An 11,101-nucleotide genomic window follows, 5' to 3' on the forward strand; every position below is an offset into this window, starting at 1 on the left:
TGAAGCTGGGCCTTGTCGTCCGCTAGCTTGCCGCGCTGCTGGTCGTCCTCAGCAAGCGCCTGCTATGCCTCCACGACCTTGGCCGCCTCCGCCTTAAGGCGCTCCACCTCGGCCTCGAGACGACTCTTGTCGCCCGCCAGACGCTCATGTATCCTACCGGGCTCCCGTCGCCTCCGCCACCTCGGCCCCTGTTGGGGAACGTAGTAATTTCAAAATTTTCCCTATGCACACGCAAGATCATGGTGATGCATAGCAAACGAGAGGGGAGAGTGTTGTCCACGTACCCTCGTAGACCGACAGCGGAAGCGTTATCACAACGCGGTTGATGTAGTCGTACGTCTTCACGATCTGACCGATCAAGTACCGAACGTACGGCACCTCCAAGTTCTACACACGTTCAGCTCGATGACGTCCCTCGAACTCCGATCCAGCCGAGTGTTGAGGGAGAGTTTCGTCAGCACGACGGCGTGGTGACGATGATGATGTTCCACCGACGCAGGGCTTCGCCTAAGCTCCGCGACGGTATTATCGAGGTGTAATCTGGTGGAGGGGGGCACCGCACACGGCTAAAATATCGTATATCAAGTGTGTCTAGAGGTGCCCCCTGCCCCCGTATATAAAGGAGCAAGGGGGAGGCCGGCTGCCTATGGGCGCGCCAAGGAGAGGGGGGGAGTCCTCCTCCTAGTAGGAGTAGGACTCCCCTTTCCTAGTCCTACTAGGAAAAGAAGGGGGGAAGGAAAGAGAGGGAGAGGGAGAGGGAAAGGGGGCTGCGCCCCCCTCTCCTAGTACAACTAGGAATCCTCCTGGGAGGGGGCGCACCACCTCCTGGCTGCTGCCCTCTCTATCCCCTCAAGGCCCACTAAGGCCCAATACTTCCCCGGGGGGTTCCGGTAACCCTCCGGCACTCCGGTTTAATCCGAAACTTCTCCGGAACACTTCCGGTGTCCGAATATAGTCGTCCAATAAATCAATCTTTACGTCTCGACCATTTCGAGACTCCTCGTCATGTCCGTGATCACATCCGGGACTCCGAACAACCTTCGGTACATCAAAACATATAAACTCATAATAAAACTGTCATCGTAACTTTAAGCGTGCGGACCCTTTGGGTTCGAGAACTATGTAGACATGACCGAGACACCTCTCCGGTCAATAACCAATAGCGGGACCTGGATGCCCATATTGGCTCCCACATATTCTACGAAGATCTTTATCGGTCAGACCGCATAACAACATACGTTGTTCCCTTTGTCATCGGTATGTTACTTGCCCGAGATTCGATCGTCGGTATCTCGATACCTAGTTCAATCTCGTTACCGGCAAGTCTCTTTACTCGTTCCGTAATACATCATCCCGCAACTAACTCATTAGTCACAATGCTTGCAAGGCTTATAGTGATGTGCATTACCGAGTGGGCCCAGAGATACCTCTCCGACAATCGGAGTGACAAATCCTAATCTCGAAATACGCCAACCCAACAAGTACCTTTGGAGACACCTGTAGAGCACCTTTATAATCACCCAGTTACGTTGTGACGTTTGGTAGCACACAAAGTGTTCCTCCGGTAAACGGGAGTTGCATAATCTCATAGTCATAGGAACATGTATAAGTCATGAAGAAAGCAATAGCAACATACTAAACGATCGGGTGCTAAGCTAACGTAATGGGTCATGTCAATCACGTCATTCTCCTAATGAGGTGATCCCGTTAATCAAATGACAACTCATGTCTATGGCTAGGAAACATAACCATCTTTGATTAACGAGCTAGTCAAGCAGAGGCATACTAGTGACACTCTGTTTGTCTATGTATTCACACATGTATTATGTTTCCGGTTAATACAATTCTAGCATGAATAATAAACATTTATCATGATATAAGGAAATATATAATACTTTATTATTGCCTCTAGGGCATATTTCCTTCAGTCTCCCACTTGCACTAGAGTCAATAATCTAGATTACATAGTAATGATTCTTACACCCATGGAGTCTTGGTGCTGATCATGTTTTGCTCGTGGAAGAGGCTTAGTCAACGGATCTGCTACATTCAGATCCGTATGTATCTTGCAAATTTCTATGTCTCCCACCTGGACTAAATCCCGGATGGAATTGAAGCGTCTTCTGATGTGCTTGGTTCTCTTGTGAAATCTGGATTCCTTTGCTAAGGCAATTGCACCAGTATTATCACAAAAGATTTTCATTGGTCCCGATGTACTAGGTATGACACCTAGATCGGATATGAATCCTTCATCCAGACTCCTTCATTCGCTGCTTCCGAAGCAGCTATGTATTCCGCTTCACACGTAGATCCCGCCACGACACTTTGCTTGGAACTGCACCAACTGACAGCTCCACCGTTCAATGTAAATACGTATCCGGTTTGCGATTTCGAATCGTCCGGATCAGTGTCAAAGCTTGCATCAACGTAACCCCTTACGATGAGCTCTTTGTCACCTCCATATACGAGAAACATATCCTTAGTCCTTTTCAGGTATTTCAGGATGTTCTTGACCGCTGTCCAGTGATCCACTCCTGGATTACTTTGGTACCTCCCTGCTAAACTTATAGCTAGGGACACATCAGGTCTGGTACACAGCATTGCATACATGATAGAGCCTATGGCTGAAGCATAGGGAACATCTTTCATTTTCTCTCTATCTTCTGCAGTGGTCGGGCATTGAGTCTTACTCAATCTCACACCTTGTAGTACAGGCAAGAACCCTTTCTTTGCTTGATCCATTTTGAACTTCTTCAAAACTTTGTCAAGGTATGTGCTTTGTGAAAGTCCAATTAAGCGTCTTGATCTATCTCTATAGATCTTAATGCCTAATATATATGCAGCTTCACCGAGGTCTTTCATTGAAAAACTCTTATTCAAGTATCCCTTTATGCTATCCAGAAATTCTATATCATTTCCAATCAGTAATATGTCATCCACATATAATATCAGAAATGCTATCGAGCTCCCACTCACTTTCTTGTAAATACAGGCTTCTCCAAAAGTCTGTATAAAACCAAATGCTTTGATCACACTATCAAAGCGTTTATTCCAACTCCGAGAGGCTTGCACCAGTCCATAAATGGATCGCTGGAGCTTGCACACTTTGTTAGCTCCCTTTGGATCGACAAAACCTTCCGGTTGCATCATATACAACTCTTCTTCCAGAAATCCATTCAGGAATGCAGTTTTGACATCCATTTGCCAAATTTCATAATCATAAAATGCGGCAATTGCTAACATGATTCGGACAGACTTAAGCATCGCTACGGGTGAGAAGGTCTCATCGTAGTCAATCCTTGAACTTGTCGAAAACCTTTCGCAACAAGTCGAGCTTTATAGACAGTAACATTACCATCAGCGTCAGTCTTCTTCTTGAAGATCCATTTATTTTCAATGGCTTGCCGACCATCGGGCAAGTCAACCAAAGTCCATACTTTGTTCTCATACATGGATCCCATCTCGGATTTCATGGCTTCAAGCCATTTTGCGGAATCTGGGCTCACCATCGCTTCTTCATAGTTCGTAGGTTCGCCATGGTCTAGTAACATGACCTCCAGAACAGGATTACCGTACCACTCTGGTGCGGATCTTGATCTAGTTGACCTACGAGGTTCAGTAATAACTTGATCTGAAGTTTCATGATCATTATCATTAACTTCCTCACTATTGGTGTAGGTGTCACAGAAACTGATTTCTGCGATGATCTACTTTCCAATAAGGGAGCAGGTACAGTTACCTCATCAAGTTCTACTTTCCTCCCACTCACATCTTTCGAGAGAAACTCCTTCTCTAGAAAGGATCCATTTCTAGCAACAAATATCTTGCCTTCAGATCTGTGATAGAAGGTGTACCCAACGGTCTCCTTTGGGTATCCTATGAAGACACATTTCTCCGATTTAGGTTCGAGCTTATCAGGTTGAAGTTTCTTCACATAAGCATCGCAACCCCAAACTTTAAGATACGACAACTTTGGTTTCTTGCCAAACCATAGTTCAAAAGGCGTCGTCTCAACGGATTTCGATGGTGTCCTATTTAGAGTGAATGCAGCCGTCTCTAAAGCATAACCCCAAAACGATAGCGGTAAATCAGTAAGAGACATCATAGTTCGCACCATATCTAATAAAGTACGATTACGACGTTCAGACACACCATTACGCTGTGGTGTTCCGGGTGGCGTGAGTTGCGAAACTATTCCGCATTGTTTCAAATGTAGACCAAACTCGTAACTCAAATATTCTCCTCCACGATCAGATCGTAGGAATTTTATTTTCTTGTTACGATGATTTTCAACTTCACTCTGAAATTCTTTGAACTTTTCAAATGTTTCAGACTTATGTTTCATTAAGTAGATATACCCATATCTGCTCAAATCATCTGTGAAGGTGAGAAAATAACGATATCCGCCACGAGCCTCAATATTCATCGGACCACATACATCTGTATGTATGATTTCCAACAAATCTGTTGCTCTCTCCATAGTTCCGGAGAACGGTGTTTTGGTCATCTTGCCCATGAGGCACGGTTCGCAAGTACCAAGTGATTCAAATCAAGTGATTCCAAAATTCCATCAGTATGGAGTTTCTTCATGCGCTTTACACCGATATGACCCAAACGGCAGTGCCACAAATAAGTTGCACTGTCATTATTAACTCTGCATCTTTTGGCTTCAACATTATGAATATGTGTATCACTACTATCGAGATTCATTAAAAATAGACCACTCTTCAAGGGTGCATGACCATAAAAGATATTATTCATATAAATAGAACAACCATTATTCTCTGATTTAAATGAATAACCGTCTCGCATTAAACAAGATCCAGATATAATGTTCATGCTCAACGCTGGCACCAAATAACAATTATTTAGGTCTAAAACTAATCCCGAAGGTAGATGTAGAGGTAGCGTGCCGACGGCGATCACATCGACTTTGGAACCATTTCCCACGCGCATCGTCACCTCGTCCTTAGCCAATCTTCGCTTAATCCGTAGCCCCTGTTTCGAGTTGCAAATATTAGCAACAGAACCAGTATCAAATACCCAGGTGCTACTGCGAGTATTAGTAAGGTACACATCAATAACATGTATATCACATATACCTTTGTTAACCTTGCCATCCTTCTTATCCGCCAAATACTTGGGGCAGTTCCGCTTCCAGTGGACCAGTCTGCTTACAGTAGAAGCACTCAGTTTCAGGCTTAGGTCCAGACTTGGATTTCTTCTCCTGAACAGCAACTTGCTTGCTGTTCTTCTTGAAGTTCCCTTTCTTCTTCCCTTTGCCCTTTTTCTTGAAACTAGTGGTTTTACTGACCATCAACACTTGATGCTCCTTTTTGATTTCTACCTCCGCTGCCTTTAGCATTGCGAAGAGCTCGGGAATCGTCTTATCCATCCCTTGCATGTTATAGTTCATCACGAAGCTCTTGTAGCTTGGTGGCAGTGATTGAAGAATTCTGTCAATGACGCAATCATCCGGAAGTTGAACTCCCAGTTGAATCAAGTGATTATTATACCCAGACATTCTGAGTATATGCTCACTGACAGAACTATTCTCTTCCATCTTGCAGCTATAGAACTTATTGGAGACTTCATATCTCTCAATCCGGGCATTTGCTTGAAATATTAACTTCAACTCCTGGAACATCTCATATGCTCCATGACGTTCAAAACGTCGTTGAAGTCCCGGTTCTAAGCCGTAAAGCATGGCACACTGAACTATTGAGTAGTCATCAGCTTTGCTTTGCCAGACGTTCATAACTTCTGGCGTAGCTCTTGCAGGAGGCCTGGCACCTAGCGGTGCTTCCAGGACGTAATTCTTCTGTGCAGCAATGAGGATAATCCTCAAGTTACGGACCCAGTCCGTGTAATTGCTACCATCATCTTTCAACTTAGCTTTATCAAGGAACGCATTAAAATTCAACGGAACAACAACACGGGCCATATATGTACAATTAACATAGACAAGCAAGATACTATCAGGTACTAAGTTCATGATAAATTTAAGTTCAATTAATCATATTACTTAAGAACTCCCACTTAGATAGACATCCCTCTAATCATCTAAGTGATTACGTGATCCAAATCAACTAAACCATGTCCGATCATCACGTGAGATGGAGTAGTTTCAATGGTGAACATCACTATGTTGATCATATCTACTATATGATTCACGCTCGACCTTTCGGTCTCTGTGTTCCGAGGCCATATCTGCATATGCTAGGCTCGTCAAGTTTAACCTGAGTATTCCGCGTGTGCAACTGTTTTGCACCCGTTGTATTTGAACGTAGAGCCTATCACACCCGATCATCACGTGGTGTCTCAGCACGAAGAACTTTGCAACGGTGCATACTCAGGGAGAACACTTTTATCTTGAAATTTTAGTGAGAGATCATCTTATAATGCTACCGTCAATCAAAGCAAGATAAGATGCATAAAGGATAAACATCACATGCAATCAATATAAGTGATATGATATGGCCATCATCATCTTGTGCTTGTGATCTCCATCTCCGAAGCACCGTGTTCCATCTCCGAAGACCGTCATGATCACCATCGTCACCGGCTCGACACCTTGATCTCCATCGTAGTATCGTTGTCGTCTCGCCAACTATTGCTTTTACGACTATCGCTACCGCTTAGTGATAAAGTAAAACTATTACATGGCGATTGCATCTCATACAATAAAGCGACAACCATATGGCTCCTGCCAGTTGCCGATAACTGGTTACAAAACATGATCATCTCATACAACACATTATATCACATCATGTCTTGACCATATCACATCACAACATGCCCTGCAAAAACAAGTTAGACGATCCTCTACTTTGTTGTTGCAAGTTTTACGTGGCTGCTACGGGCTTAGCAAGAACCGTTCTTACCTACGCATCAAAACCACAACGATAGTTTGTCAAGTTGGTGCTGTTTTAACCTTCGCAAGGACCGGGCGTAGCCACACTCGATTCAACTAAAGTGAGAGAGACAGACACCCGCCAGTCACCTTTAAGCAACGAGTGCTCCGAACGGTGAAACCAGTCTCGCGTAAGCGTACGCGTAATGTCGGTCCGGGCCGCTTCATCTCACAATACCGCTGAACCAAAGTATGACATGCTGGTAAGCAGTATGACTTATATCGCCCACAACTCACTTGTGTTCTACTCGTGCATAGCATCAACGCATAAAACCTGGCTCGGATGCCACTGTTGGGGAACGTAGTAATTTCAAAATTTTCCCTACGCACACGCAAGATCATGGTGATGCATAGCAAACGAGAGGGGAGAGTGTTGTCCACGTACCCTCATAGACCGACAGCGGAAGCGTTATCACAACGCGGTTGATGTAGTCGTACGTCTTCACGATCTGACCGATCAAGTACCGAACGTACGGCACCTCCAAGTTCTACACACGTTCAGCTCGATGACGTCCCTCGAACTCCGATCCAGCCGAGTGTTGAGGGAGAGTTTCGTCAGCACGACGGCGTGGTGACGATGATGATGTTCCACCGACGCAGGGCTTCGCCTAAGCTCCGCGACGGTATTATCGAGGTGTAATCTGGTGGAGGGGGGCACCGCACACGGCTAAAATATCGTATATCAAGTGTGTCTAGAGGTGCCCCCTGCCCCCGTATATAAAGGAGCAAGGGGGAGGCCGGCTGCCTATGGGCGCGCCAAGGAGAGGGGGGGAGTCCTCCTCCTAGTAGGAGTAGGACTCCCCTTTCCTAGTCCTACTAGGAAAAGAAGGGGGGAAGGAAAGAGAGGGAGAGGGAGAGGGAAAGGGGGCTGCGCCCCCCTCTCCTAGTACAACTAGGAATCCTCCTGGGAGGGGGCGCACCACCTCCTGGCTGCTGCCCTCTCTATCCCCTCAAGGCCCACTAAGGCCCAATACTTCCCCGGGGGGTTCCGGTAACCCTCCGGCACTCCGGTTTAATCCGAAACTTCTCCGGAACACTTCCGGTGTCCGAATATAGTCGTCCAATAAATCAATCTTTACGTCTCGACCATTTCGAGACTCCTCGTCATGTCCGTGATCACATCCGGGACTCCGAACAACCTTCGGTACATCAAAACATATAAACTCATAATAAAACTATCATCGTAACTTTAAGCGTGCGGACCCTTTGGGTTCGAGAACTATGTAGACATGACCGAGACACCTCTTCGGTCAATAACCAATAGCGGGACCTGGATGCCCATATTGGCTCCCACATATTCTACGAAGATCTTTATCGGTCAGACCGCATAACAACATACGTTGTTCCCTTTGTCATCGGTATGTTACTTGCCCGAGATTCGATCGTCGGTATCTCGATACCTAGTTCAATCTCGTTACCGGCAAGTCTCTTTACTCGTTCCGTAATACATCATCCCGCAACTAACTCATTAGTCACAATGCTTGCAAGGCTTATAGTGATGTGCATTACCGAGTGGGCCCAGAGATACCTCTCCGACAATCGGAGTGACAAATCCTAATCTCGAAATACGCCAACCCAACAAGTACCTTTGGAGACACCTGTAGAGCACCTTTATAATCACCCAGTTACGTTGTGACGTTTGGTAGCACACAAAGTGTTCCTCCGGTAAACGGGAGTTGCATAATCTCATAGTCATAGGAACATGTATAAGTCATGAAGAAAGCAATAGCAACATACTAAACGATCGGGTGCTAAGCTAATGTAATGGGTCATGTCAATCACGTCATTCTCCTAATGAGGTGATCCCGTTAATCAAATGACAACTCATGTCTATGGCTAGGAAACATAACCATCTTTGATTAACGAGCTAGTCAAGCAGAGGCATACTAGTGACACTCTGTTTGTCTATGTATTCACACATGTATTATGTTTCCGGTTAATACAATTCTAGCATGAATAATAAACATTTATCATGATATAAGGAAATATATAATACTTTATTATTGCCTCTAGGGCATATTTCCTTCAGCCCCAAGCTGGCCCGCGTCAGCGACAAGCCGGTCGTAATAGAAGCCGGCTCGGATCAGCCTGGTCCTCCAAGACAAGGACCTGGTTGCAGAAGAAAGAATCAGAAACAAAGTACCATTTTAAGATTCGACCCAACTGCTAAGCAGTTGGCCCGAATCTTTGGGGCTACACCCAGTGGGTGCGCTAGCGCGCCCCCACTAAAAAGACACATGAAAAAGATAGCTGCGGCGACGCGGAGCTCCTCCTCCTTGGCGGCGAGCTACTCCTTGAGCTGTCGGTGCTTCTCCAGAAGCTGGTTGAAGACGCTGGCCCGGAAGGAGTCCAGTTGCTGCAAAGAGCAACGTTCAACACGGGACATCACTTTAAGATTCAACCCAACTACTACGCAGTTGGCCCGAATCTCAGGGGCTACACCCAATGGGTGCGCTAGCACGCACCCACCCAGAAGAAGCAACAAAAAAGAAGAGCAGAAGACAAGGGAGAACTTACGAACACGGCGCGCTCCAGCGCCCGCGTCTGCTGGACCTCGGCCTGGGCGAAGGCCTGGATCTGGTCCGCGTTCCCCCGCAGGCGCCGGCTCACGGCAGCCATTGCCGCCTTCTCCTCGGTTAGGGGCCCGAAGAAGACCTCGCTGGTCCCGTCCCGAGCTGGCTACGACCCGGCGGCCCGGCGACCCCTGGCCTAGGCACCAAGGCGTACTCGCCGCTGACCGCCTCTTCCGCGGCCGGCGCCTTCTCCGGCGCCCTTTCCGGCGCCTTCGCCGGCTCGACGGCCGGAATGGCCTGCAGCATCACCACCAGCGGCGCCGCGCTCGTCGACGCCGGAGGCGCCCCCTCTGGCACCACCCGCGGCACCTCCTCCAAGATGGCGTCACCGCTGCCTCCTTCGGCTCCCGACCCCTCAACCACGTCGGTCTGCGGCGGGGTGTCGTCCCCAACCACCACGACCTCCCGGTCGAGGTTCATCACGTTGGCACGGCCACCGTGGCCGCGCCCCCCTCCGACGGCACGCGAAGACTGTCGCTGCCGGCTCCATCTCCGCTGCATCTCGGGCCATGCCGGCTCCTCGCCGGCTCGCGCCCACGTTGCCACGGTGTTGACCCAGGCCTGGGATGACACCGCCTTCAGCGCCTCCTCTGCCCGGTTCTGGTCCCGCCAACCCAAGCCTTCGGTGTCGGCCGGGTCCAGGCCGAGGTCCGGATCCGCCGCCTCCTCCTCATCGTTGGCGCTGGTCCGGGTCCTTCGGAACGCGGCGCCCTCGGCGGACGCGGCGTCCGCCACCACCAGCTCCAGTGAGAATGGCGACCTGTGGCTCCACGAAATAAGCATGCCAAGAACCAAGTAGAACCGGCTGACTATTTGAATTCAGACAAGAAGGAATCTTACCCAGGCACCACCAGGACGGTGGGCCTATCCGTGCTCTCCTGCGGGGCGCCGCGCCTCCTCTTGGCGGGCGGCTTCGCGCCGGCAGTCGGGTTCACCGCGCACTTCATGGCTGGGGCTCGCGACGTGACGTTGTGCTTCCTGTGCGGCCAGCTCGCCACCGGCGCCCCCGGGGACGACCCGGCTCCGCCCGTGCCGCCTCTTCCAGCCGGCGCCACTACATCAACAATTCGCGTCAGAATTCCCCTCGCTGCTTCGCTCTCGGATACTCAAGAATCGTGGAAGATCAACTTACCCTCACGGCGCCCTGCGCCTACTTCGGCGGTCGCCTCGTCCTCCCCCTCGCCGTGGGCCACGAGCTCCTTCGAGCCGGCCCACACCACCTGCGTCGGTGCCCGGTCGTAAGGATGCCGGATGGCGTTTAGAAGCTCCTCCCGCGTCGCGTCGGGGCAAACAAGAAGATGAGCAGCAACAAAGTATGAAGACCAGGGACTCACCACGGGTGCTGGGTTCGCGTGGCTATACGGAGGTTTCCCGTACTTTGAGTCATCCCGCAGCCCGGCCTTGGAGATGTCGTTGACCCGGCGGGCGACCTGGTCCGGCGCTAGCCGCAAGTTTGACATGGGGTCGGGGTCCTGGAGCCCGGTCATTTGTCCGATGAGGTGGCTGCGCTACTGCACCGGCAGCACCCGGCGCCTGATGAAGGCGGTGCTGGTGAGCCCTTCCCGCTCCTTCATCACCGACACCCGCTCGCACAGGTTGAGCACCTCCTGCAACG

The sequence above is a fragment of the Triticum aestivum genome, chromosome 4D, assembly GCF_018294505.1.
Source record: "Triticum aestivum cultivar Chinese Spring chromosome 4D, IWGSC CS RefSeq v2.1, whole genome shotgun sequence".
NCBI lineage: Eukaryota > Viridiplantae > Streptophyta > Magnoliopsida > Poales > Poaceae > Triticum > Triticum aestivum.